Here is a 12,653-nt window from a genome sequence, read left to right as displayed (position 1 = left end):
TTCACCTGACCAAAAGTCTTGTTCCTCCAGCCACCAAACTTCACAATTCCCACTATGTATAATTTTAACCTATCCATTTCCCTTTTTAAATTTTCTAACCTACCTGCCCGATTAAGGGATCTGACATTCCATGCCCCGATCCATAGAACGCCAGTTTTCTTTTTCCTGATAACGACGTCCTCTTGAGTAGTCCCCGCCTAGCGATCCGAATGGGGGACTATTTTACCTCCGGAATATTTTACCCAAGAGGACTCAATCATCATTTATCCATACAGTAAAGCTGCATGCCCTCGGGAAAAATTACGGCCGTGGTTTCCCCTTGCTTTCAACCGTTCGCAGTACCAGCACAGCAAGGCCGTTTTGGTTAATGTTGCAAGGCCAGGTCAGTCAATCATCCAGCCTGTTGCCCCTGCAACTACTGAAAAGGCTGCTGCATCTCTTCAGGAACCACATGTTTGTCTGGCCTCTCAACAGATACCCCTCCATTGTGGTTGCACCTACGGTACAGCCATCTGTATCGCTGAGGCACGCAATCCTCCCCACCAACAGCAAGGTCCATGGTTCATGGGGAAGGTTAAATACAATCAAAAAATTGTCACACCTATAACTGTGTCATGACACCAGTGTATAACAATATATCATTTCAGAGAGATGTTATCAATTGAGACTAAGCCAAATCACACTTTTTACTTTTTTTATCATCAATACTGTTGATAAATTACAAAACTTTTATTTTTATGGTTTTCATCATAAAACAGTAGCCCCCTAATTTAATGTATTTTCAAAAAGATATGCTGCCCTACTTCAAAATTTAATAAACCCCCATTCTTCTCATCAATGTTTGTCACCTGGAAAAAAGTCATCTAAGGAAAGCATTTATACATGTCAAGTGATGTGTAAATAAATAAACTGAAGCAACCTATGCAAACAACAAAAAATATTAATTGAAGGTCAACAATAAATTTCAGTATAGTGGTAGTAATTTATCTGTCCAAGGACCATTTTACAATGGCACACGATTTGTCATTTAAAAATGTAATATTCCATAAACTGAAGAACAGTCATTAGAGACTATCAATTTCAAACTATACCCAACAATACAATCCATAAAAATTTTCTCAGTGTCTCCGTACTGAAATTTCCTCAAATTAAGTGATCAAATAACACCACGGGCAATAGCACTGTGTAAACATTGTTGAAAGCAGTAGTCGGTTCAGACTATCTGTTCTACAGTGAATGACAAAACAGTACATTTCATGAGGGTTCTACTAACTGCCCTTTATCACAAAAGAAAGTTCACTATTCACAATGAGGGCAGATGCTCACTGCAGAGCACAAAGTAGACTCACTGGTATCAGGGCTACATGGAAGAGAGAGGAAGGGCTTGCTGCTTACACACTGCTTCTTTGCTTACTGTAATTTGTGTGCTAGGAATTGGTTAGGGCCAGGAAGTGGACATTTTTACTAGTGATACTTCCAACAGTTTGAATTTCTCCCCGCTGTAATTCCTGTTTAATTGGCCAATAGGTTACCAATTAAGCAGCAATGTGTTCTTATCCAATATTACATATAAAAGCATTGTTACTCAATAAATATTGTTTTATGGTTTGCAAAGTAAAAGTTTCGTTCTGTTTACAATAGTGTATTTTTGTCAGTTAATATTAATTTAGGTAAATGAGATTTATTTAACCAATTAATTAGAAGATTCAACATCTGAATATACATAAACCACTCTATAAACATCAATTCTGAAAGAAGTAACAGTGCTGTAACCTTAATGGCTGCATATGGAGCAGACTTCTGCGAAACCTTGGGTGTAGATCCAAAAACTTGATACATACCCCCAGCCCATTTAAATAATTTATTTCAGGGATAATATATTACAATCTGGAATAATTGGTGCAATGTAAGTGGTTTTCTTTTAGACTTGGGTAAAATGGCATGACGCAAAAAGAAGCACATTAAAACTAGGAGTGAGTGAAGAGGAAATTGTAACGGTCATAAAATCAGTAAAAAATGGCATATCGCCTAGAACTGCTGCACATCTCTACGAAATGTACTATACTGCTTATGCATAATGCAGCAGATATTAAGCTGAGGTAGTAATCTGACAGCATCACCACCAAATTATCATCACTCAAACTATACATGTCAACACATTTTCACTGCTGATAGATAATTTAAGCTTTACGATTACGTTACTAACAGTTACTAAAATGAACAACTGACGAGAGAGAGAGAGAGAGAACCTATGTTTGCTTACACATAAGTTCCCTATTCATAGTGTAATCACTGCAGGATTATGCACTGAAGAGCCAAAGGAACTGGTACACCTGCCTAATATTGTGTAAGCCCCCATGAGCATGCAGGAGTCTCTCATTGGAGCTTCAGTGTAGTTTTGTTAGTGGTGGGTGTGGCAAGATATCCTGTGTAACATTACTAAATACCTTCTCTGGAAATTACTTAGAACAGATAGTTTGGGACCCCACACATGATGGAAATATATTAGCTCTAATAGCAACAAACAGACCTGACTTCTTTAAGAAAGTTGACATCGAAACTGGTATCAGTTACCATTAGGCAGTTATAATAATAGTAATAATGAATACTAAAATGCAGTGGACAACTAAAACAAGCAGAAAGATTCGTGTGGTCAGGAAACTAGAGAGAGAAGCATATCTCAATGAAGAACTTTAAACTTTTAGTTTATGACAGAAACATGTAGAGGAACCATGGCTCAAGTTTAAAAGAATAGTTGACAATGCTCTGGAAAGATATGTAGTCAGTAGAACAGCTCATGATGGAAGAGATCCTCAGTGATATACACTCGCTGTAAAGAAACTGCTAAAGAAACAGATTACTGCGTAATAGGTGTAGAACAAAGCATAAGCCTACAGATAGATAGATAGTGAATGAATCGCTTTCAGATGTCACGAGCACAACACGTGGAGCCTTTAATGACGACCACAGCTGAATAGTGTCAAACTATCTTTCACAAAACTCAAAGAAATTCTGATCATATGTAAAGGCTGTTACTGAAAAGAAAATTCACATTCAGTCACTTGTGGGTAAGGCAGAAACAAAGTGAGCGTAGCAATGCAAAAGCAGAAAGAATTACCTAGGAGTATTGCCACAACTTAATTCTCGAACTACTGAAAAGATGAGATAAACAGTTATTAGTGTAAATGGCGTTGAGAAACAGCTTAAAATTGTTAAAACTGAACAAAACCTAGGGGCCCGATGGAATCTCTATAAGATTCTATACCCAACCTGTGACTGAGTTAAACCCTATGTTAACTATAATCATCACAGATCTTTAGAACAAAAAACTGTGCCCAGTAGCTGAAAGAAAGCACAGATCAAACTTGTCTACAAGAAGGGTAGCACAAGTGAGCCATAAAAATTCTGTCAAACATCCCCAAAATCAATTTCTTGAAGAAACTTAGAAGATATTCTGAGCTAAAACATAATGAGTTATCTCCAACAGAATGACTTTCTGTATGCCAAGAAGCACAGAATTTTGCACACACAAATCGAGTGGAACCCAACTCTCACTTTTCTCGTATGACGGCCTGAAAGCCATGGATCAAGGCAGTCAGGTAGATGCAGTATTTCTCAATTTCCAAAAGGGTCACTCCACATCAACTCACCAAATAATTCTAGGATTTGTAACCCTCCAGCTCAGATTTTCATGAAAATTGGTATATTTGCCCATACATAAGAACTTAAAGTGGTCATTTACCTACAGAAATACCGATACCTCAAGTGTATATGAAGTTCCCCCCCCCCCCCCCCCCCCAGACGTTAACGAGACTGTATTTATTTAAGAGGTAAAGTCACAAAGAAAATTACAAAAGGTAAGCCGGTTCGAATTCTGTTGGTGGCAGAAATTTTAACTGCCAGGATGTGGTTGGCAGAGGAAGGAGAGGTGGTGGTGCAAAGTTTCTGATCACCAGACTTTGCACCAATGTCCTAGCTTAAACAATAAACCTCTCCACAATGTCTCCTGAAGTGAGGGCGTGAGTTAATTGTGATCCATCCATCGGATGGAAACATTAAGCTTGGCAATCCCCTTGGTGCTCTTCAAGAGGAGTAGGCTATGTGCCAACACCAGGTTTAACCTTCTCCCTTCAATCATCATCTCCAACATAAACGTGACACTACACACACACACACACACACACACACACACACACACACACACACACACACACACACACACACACTACAGTCACCTACACTTAACAGATACATCTATGCACACAGTTTCATACTTCATGAAGAAAGGTGCCTGCAGGTGCACAGGATAAGGGAAACTTTTCCAATTAGGAAGTCGAACATGCCCTTTGGGGTCTCCCAGACATTCATGCCATATGACAGTAAGTGTATCAGCCATTGGATTGCAGTGTTGAAATCTTGACAGTAGGAAGGATAAAATGGATTATGAAATTGTGAAGAAAGCCAAAGATACTGACGCTATTACACTGTTGATGAAAGAAAAATTGGTTGGTGTAAGGAGATTAAGAAATTCCAGTTTTCACCTTAGCTCCTCCCCCATGGGCAAATGAAAAAATAATGTCAGAATTCAATGCTAGTGAGTATGTACTCCAATAGGCAAGGATACTGAATACAGAGATAGATACTTTATCAACTCCTAAGTCAAAAAGAGGTAAAATGATCATTGATGAAGTTTTAAAGTTTGTCACGGATTTTTACCAAAATTATGAATATACTCTAACATTACCAGGAGCAAAACACCAAGTCTGCATTCAGAAGAATGTGTATTGGCAAAAGAGACTCATCCTCTGCAACCTAAGGAAACTATTTTATTGCTGTAAATGGTACAACCCAAACATTAACATTGGTTTCTCTGTATTTTGTTCACCCGAAATGGTGTATTTTAGCTGGTGCTGCTGGCATTCATTCAGAGAGAGAGAGAGAGAGAGAGAGAGAGAGAGAGAGAGAGAGAGAGAGAGAGTGTGTGTGTGTGTGTGTGTGTGTGTGTGTGTGTGTGTCTCCACCAAAATGTAAAATGCTTTTGGATGCAGAACACACACATTCAAGAAACACATAAAGAACTTTGAAAATTTCTTGTATGTTACTCTGAAAACTATGACTGTATGCTTAGTCACTGTGATGATTGTCCCAGTGATGACAAATTGTTGGAATTTTTTAAAGCAAAATTATCTTAAAAAGATGCTGATGATCAAATTGAGTACAGCCAGTGGACTAACACACACCATCAGACTAAATTGGTAAAGCAGTCTACAACTGTTGATGAATACACTGATTTGTTGGGAACAAAATTACCAGCTCTTAAACCACACTCATTTATATCTAAGAGTCAGGCAAGGGCCGTTGAAAATTTGAAAGAAAATCTAATCCCAGAAAAAGCAATTCTATTCAAGTTTGCTAATTCAGAATGAAATTCTGAGTTACCACTGGACAAGAAGCAGCTGTACAATCTGTCCCATTTGTGTTTACATAATAAATGAGGAAAATAATTTGATAATACCAAATCACTGCTCTAGAAGTGATGATATGGATCATGATGTAGGACTTGTAAATGCTGTGCAGAAAGAAATGGTTAAGTGGTTGGCTGAACACTACTCACGAGTCAAGAAACTGCATTATTTCACCGATGGATGTGCTGCTGAATATAAAAATTGAAAAGTTTTAAATTGTGTGTGAACACAAAAATGATTTTTCCATTCACTCTCTGCTTTCCTACTAGCCAGGGTAAATCTGTGTGTGATGGATTGGAAGGAACTGTAAAATGTGTTGATAAAAGCTAATCTTCAACTAGAGGATGATGGGCAAAAAACTGCTGCATCTGGTGTTTACAATTTCTACAAGGCTAATATTGACAAATATACTTTTCCTTTTCTTAGAGAAAATCAATGTAGAGAGATCTTTGACAACACACACAATACCTGGTACCAGGAATTTTTACAATTACAAACCACTTTCCCGAGAGTCATTAAAAATCAGAAAAGTAACTAGTTCTTGAAAGCCTTCCTTGACTTTCTCAATGAATGAAAATGGCACGCAATGAAAACATACCCATCCTCAACAAAACTCTTGTGGCAGCTGTATATGACGACAGGTGGTACTCTGCCTTTGTCAGGAGTTTATGTGATTAAGAAGGCGATCGTGAACTACTTTTTCTACACCCATCTAGACCATCAGTGTTATTCTTTTGGCCTGAGAAGGAAAATTCTCATTTTGTGCCACTGGAAAACATTTTATGTCCTGTTGGTCTACCTGAGTCAAGCACATTAGGAAGAATATATTACTTTAATGAACACAATATGAAGTTAACATAATCTAATTTATTACTGTGGATTCAAAACAGATATGCTATTAAAACTTTCACTTGAGAACTCCAACAATCTTCACTGGTGAACATGTACAATTTAAATTTAAACATCTATCTGTGTAGAATAATTGTGATTTAAATCTACTCATTTTATACTCCTGAACAAAGTTACTATTAGTAATGAAAACATTTCAGTTAAAATCATAACTTTTGGCTCTGAACTTTTATTATTTCAACAAAACATGATACATGCACTAAAGCTTAGCAGTCTACATAATGTGCTTTAAAAAAACCTTCTGAACAATGTTACAGATACTTTACTATACAAACGATAATCCTATGTCTGTCAAAACCCAGGCTGTTTTTTTGTTTTTAATGGCATCATATTTGAGTTTCAATTAAAAAAAACTGGCCTGATAACAGCTCTGCCTAAAAGTATTTTGAATACTTAAGAAATCACTCTTTAGCCATAACAAATAAAATTGATTTTCTACATTACCATAAGTCGAGCACAGTTATTTTTCCCATAAAGAGACATTCGTTTTCTGTCATCTGGAAAAATTATGGCAGTTATTTGTCGAAAATTAGCTAACTTCTGGGTTTTTTCCTACAGTAATGTAATTTGAATGGAAAGTTTCAGACAGTTTTTCCTTCAAAAACTATATGAAACACTTGGAAGAAATTTTACAATTGTTATTAAGATGGAAAAGGCAACAAAAAAAAAAAGAATCATGAAAATCTGAGGTACTAGGCATCAGGCCCAGATTCACTTACTAGGAATGAAACATTTTTCATCACAGTAAAAAGCTTTCTTTTATTTCCGATTTATCTGTGTCCCTTCACAGAAAACTCATTAACATTTTTATTTTATTAGAAAGCTTACAACCTTGGGAATTATTTATGACCAAAATTAGATTCCTAGAAGGTTTGAGAAATTCCACACCAAATACAGCTGCGATTCAGAATGCTAAGGATTTTACGAGAGTCCTGAAATCTTACACATCCACAGCCCTCATTATTCAGTCCAAAGAAAAAAATCGAAGAATTCTGTGAGCAGAAAAAAGGTGAATGGCCCAAACAAACTATTCCTGTTAAAGAAATTCAGAAGACACATTCTTGGACTCAAAGTGATGGGCAAACTCATATTGCATGCACTTTAAGGAGCAAGAAAGAAGAAATTTCGTTCATTTTGCCAACACCTCAGAAACAGCAGGATAATATTCAGATTCATAATTTGAGAAGGGGGATGGTTTTGGCATGTGTGTATGACAGTTATTGGTGGATTGCAGAAATTATAGACACCAGTTAAGAGTTAAACAAAACTGTAGTGAACTTTATGCTACCACATGGACCAGCTGCTGGATATAGGTTTCCAGTTGAAGGACAGCAACAATGCCATCAGTGCTCACTTCCTGTTCACAATGACTTGAAGACTGTAAGTGCTCCAGTTCCTATTGGTTCAACAGGAATGCATCACTCTGTATCAAAGGAAGATACTGAAGCAGTGGTACACATTTTTAATTCACTGACTGGCTAATTTCAGCACAAAACAGAGTGCACAGAAGTTGCATAAATTGAAACTTCGAAGTCTTTGGACCTTTCACATACATTTTGTAACCATTTAAAAAGGTTGAAAAACGAGTCTCTTACTCATCTTTCAAAACTAAAATTATGTTAAATAAGGCTAGGTTTTGATTTTTTATGAGAATGTTATGTGATAATGTGGTAATGAAACAGTTTTATGTATGGCAAAAATTTCAATTGTTTATAAAACCTGTTCAACCTAAGAGTGGAAGCTTTCCTTTCAAGCAATGTAGAACTATAGGGTACTAATCAACTGAAAAAAATTCCAAATTTTATGGACTGCCATTTCTGGAAAAAAAATAAAAAATCCATAAATTAGGCCTATAAAAAAGTTCAGAATGCTGTAGTAAAGACTTTGACAGGTAAGTTCAAATGGAGGATTTCTTTGTAATCATAAAGCAATTATCTTTCAAAAAAAAAAAAAAAAAAAAAAAAAAAAAAAAAAAAAAATCAAAATATTTAGAACTGTAGATACAGCATCTTAAAATTTTTTCCAACATTCGCATCATCAAAATGGTATGCACAGTGTCATCTTTGGAGGGCTGTATCTCTGAGCATAATTTTTTTGGAGAAAAAAAAAAAAATGTGTGTTCCATACTTAGTCCTTCATTTTAACATACGTTAAATTCAATAACATCAGAGACTATGAAGGTAAGATTTTTTTCCTAGCCTGCCTGAATTGATACGGATTATGCCTCACAAAGCTTCAAGAACTGTCTTTAAATGATGACTCCAGGAATATACAACAATATCCTACATATCATATCACTCCCATACGGATTGTGAGGACACAGACTAATTTTAGCAAGTGCAGAGGCATTTAAACAGTCATTCTTCACATGCTCCATGCATGAATGGAACAAGAATGCCCTAGCAACTGGTACAGTGGGATGTACCTTCTGCCACACCCTTCACAAAGTACTGATATAGGTAACAGTACACACAAAGAAATTGGTATGAAAAAAAAAAAAAGCTGAAATAGACTGGGTCAAGGATTTCATGAGCTGGTACAAACAGCTCACATACGAAAACACTAGCTTACCAAGAGCCACAGCTTTTAATAAAGCAAACATCACAAAAGCTTTTGGATATTCATTCATATGGTTTCACAGAAGACTAAAGAAACAATCTGATGATGTTTCTTTGTATGTTGAATTGAATAAAAACACTTGCAAAGGTAGGCCAAAATTAACAATGGGTATATACTTATTTATCTTACAGCTCGAAACATGTATTTAACATGCATGGGCAATGTTACAGTAATTACATTTAGATTATTGATACACAATATATATATATAGATTACATGCTATTAAGTAAAAGTTCATTTAAGTATATTTAACATAGCATTCCTGAGGTCAAATCATGTCAGCACCATACTGTATGGGCTCTTCAATATAAGGCATTTTTTAACTCATTTTTAAAAATTCTACCAGAAAGCTGTTTCAGGTTGTTTGGCAGAGAATTATAAAATATTGCTCCCTTAATGAATGGGGTATTTGTTGTTAGATTCAATCTTCTGCTCACCATATGAAAGTCTGATTTGTGCCTTGTATCGTAATCATGGATTTCCATACTCCTGTTTGTCACTTTTTTGTCTTTTTTCACTAATAATATTAATTGAAACATATATACTGCATAGATACTCATAATATTAAAATTAATAAACAGGTTTTTGCATGAAATTCTGGGTCTTACTTTTGCCATAGTTCTTATTAGTCTTTTCTGCAATACAAATACCCTTCTTATGTTGTACTGGCTACACCCACCCCACAATACAATTCCATGAGATAGATGGGGCTACACCAACCCAAAATACGCTATTTTTATTGCTTTAATATCTGGATATTGAACTAAACTCCTTAGTAAATACAGACTAGATGTTATTTTACACAGACATGATCTATTTGCTGATTCCACGAAAGTCTGTCATCTATATATATCTCCAGAAATTTACATTCTGAACAGGTATTTTCCTGAATGTCCTCATTTACAACAGAATTTTTATTTGAGCCACTTGTCTTAAAATAAATTAAATTAGTTTTGTTAATATTGACCCCTCAGGTTTTCTTTTCCAAAATGTGTTTGGGCTTTTTCAATAAAATTCTGTACCATTGAATATAGGCCACGATTCCTACCTGCCTTGTGTGTGTGTGTGTGTGTGTGTGTGTGTGTGTGTGTGTGTGTGTGTGTGTGTGTGAGCGCGCGCGCGAGTGTATACCTGTCCTTTTTTCCCCCTAAGGTAAGTCTTTCTGCTCCCAGGATTGGAATGACTCCTTACCCTCTCCCTTAAAACCCACATCCTTTCGTCTTTCCCTCTCCTTCCATCTTTCCTGACGAAGCAACCATTGGTTGCGAAAGCTAGAATTTTGTGTGTATGTATGTGTTTGTTTGTGTTTCTATCGACCTGCCAGCGCTTTCGTATGGCAAGTCACATCATCTTTGTTTTTTTATATATATATTAAAAATTTTAAAAAAATTCAATCAATCCAAAGCTGCATGAGAAGTCATATTGGTTGAATCTTCTGAGAGGTAAAACACTGAAGCTCTTTTAAAGATACATATGATTACGAATATATGAATTGACTAATCATAATTTAAGGACTATAAATTAACAATTTTTCACACCCGGGGAGTTTGCAGAAAACGGTAACAATGACTTCTTTGCAAGGAAAGTAGAAGAGAAAAACAAAAAATTACTAAGTAAAATTCATGTGACCTAATCTATTTCTCAAAAATCTGGCTGTATTTCCATCCATAGAAATATTCAGGAGTTAAAAGGTACCTCATTCCCTCTTGAAAAGAACACCATAGCAGGTGTATCTATATTTCAACAGAAATACAGCCTATTTCAAATGAAATGTAAAATTTGACTTTGTTTTTTAGTAGAACTTTTGTCCAACATACTTGCTGTGTTTCATAGAGAAAATTATAACCTAAAATGCACTCCCCCACACCCCTACTGCTTTCACTCCAAAACACCTTTTTCAATGCTAGAATGGTTAAAGACTGTACAAACATCCTACTTTTAGTTTGCTATTTTGTTCACAGTCCATAGCAACTATAGCCTACATATACACAAAACTGAAGGTAAGTACTAGATCAGATCATATTTAATTTGAGAAACTAAATAGTACCATAGTTCATCTACTAAAACACACACACACACACACACACACACACACACACACACACACACACAATCACCTGTATCAGAAGGGGTAAAAAAATCAAAAAATTTCAAAATGGAATATACTAAATCCTCAAAAATTTGTACTTATGTCAGTTAAGAAGCAACCAAAAAATTTAGGTGGACTTTGAATGAACACAAATTAAAAACACTAAAGCACAGAAATTAAGTTTCCAGGCTCTTCTCCACAGCACACCCATGAAATATATTAAAGGCCATCACAGTATTTTCCCTGATACATATACAAATAGCTGAAAGTAGAAAATTTCTTAAGTAAATCATCTCATGTTACGAAAAAATATTTTGACAGGAAAAGGCATGGATACCCCTTCAATGCTGTGCATTGCCTGAATGTGAAAAGCCAATACCACTAATTAAAACTATGTTCGACTAGATATTACCACCACTATAATTCACTGTTATTTGAAAACTAGAAAATGGAAGAAAATATTTTTAAAAAATCTATAAATAGCTTGCGGCTCTTGGGTCACAACATTAGGTAAAAGTGCACTAGTGAAGGCGTCTACAAGCAATAGCCAAGTGTGTGCCATAAAACATTACTGATTTCTAAATAGCATAATACATGTCTACGTAAAAACGGGAAGAGGTATAATTTCTGTTACGACGGCACAAGTTGCATATACAAAACAAAATGCAACCCTATATGTGAATGTATAATTTTCACTATTCGAAGAACTTCGCCAAATAATCTAATAGCTTAAGTTTATAAGCAGGGGTTCTGATAGATTAATATGTGGAATACCTTCAGGGCTCGCTGACTTTTGCGTAATACTTCGTATCCGCTTCAGATGTCCTGGTCGCAATTAGACGTACAGCATCCCACGGATGCTCACACCGCGTTCCCACTCCACTTGTGGCAACAAAACCGATAAATGCGGAAACCCTAATACCAAAGTTTATCGCTTATAATCGGAACCAGAATATACACTTGCGCTAAACAGTGTTTTTCACGAATCTCCACTTCGCAAGCTGCTTGCTATGGGAGTCTTTCGGACCATTAAATCTTCCAACCGGGGTACATTGTCAAACGACAATTTTTAGTTCATTAATGCAAAAATATAACTTATCCTAGCTGCAAACACAGTATAACAATGAACCTAACACTAAAAAATAATGTAAAAATAAATTATAAGCAAAGTCTAGCCCATTCTAATTATCACCGAACTATCAACGCAGTAAACAAAACTTCTGCCACAGGTAATCAAACAATCAGAGGTAACACCTACTCCCTACATCGCTCGCTACCGATCAATGAAAGCACCGTTACGTCATAATCTACAGCAAGGCTTCCATTGGCAGGAATTTCTTACATGTGCATACCCCCACCACCATTCGCATAAGTCAACTTACATGTGAAGGCACCCAACGTGCACACTACCTAGCAAACTTACGAGTAAGTTGCGAAAGATGAATGAAAGCCTACTTACTTGCTGATGTCACTTTCCCCACCATGGCCCACAAGCTTCAGAAACTGGAAATAGGTGGAACTGCTCTCATCCTGCTGTGGTCCGATCGACGGCACAGATCTAGAAAAGTTTG

At 36.2% G+C, this 12,653-nt stretch overlaps 1 protein-coding gene across 3 annotated transcripts in view; it reads right to left on the bottom strand.

Moving 5' to 3' along the window:
- Positions 1–12,315, bottom strand: part of LOC126470391 (uncharacterized) — a 195,808-nt gene extending 183,493 nt beyond the window's left edge. For all 3 annotated transcript variants that reach the window (XM_050098232.1, XM_050098233.1, XM_050098235.1), the window contains exon 1: positions 11,857–12,315. The gene's annotated coding sequence lies outside the window, so the exon portion shown is untranslated. The remainder of the gene's footprint in view (positions 1–11,856) is intronic.
- Between the last annotated feature and the right edge of the window lie 338 nt (positions 12,316–12,653).

This window comes from Schistocerca serialis, chromosome 3 (genome assembly GCF_023864345.2).
Source record: "Schistocerca serialis cubense isolate TAMUIC-IGC-003099 chromosome 3, iqSchSeri2.2, whole genome shotgun sequence".
Classification (NCBI taxonomy): Eukaryota; Metazoa; Arthropoda; class Insecta; order Orthoptera; family Acrididae; genus Schistocerca; species Schistocerca serialis.
Note: the sequence above shows the minus strand (reverse complement) of the source record. Positions and strands in the feature narration are given on the sequence as shown.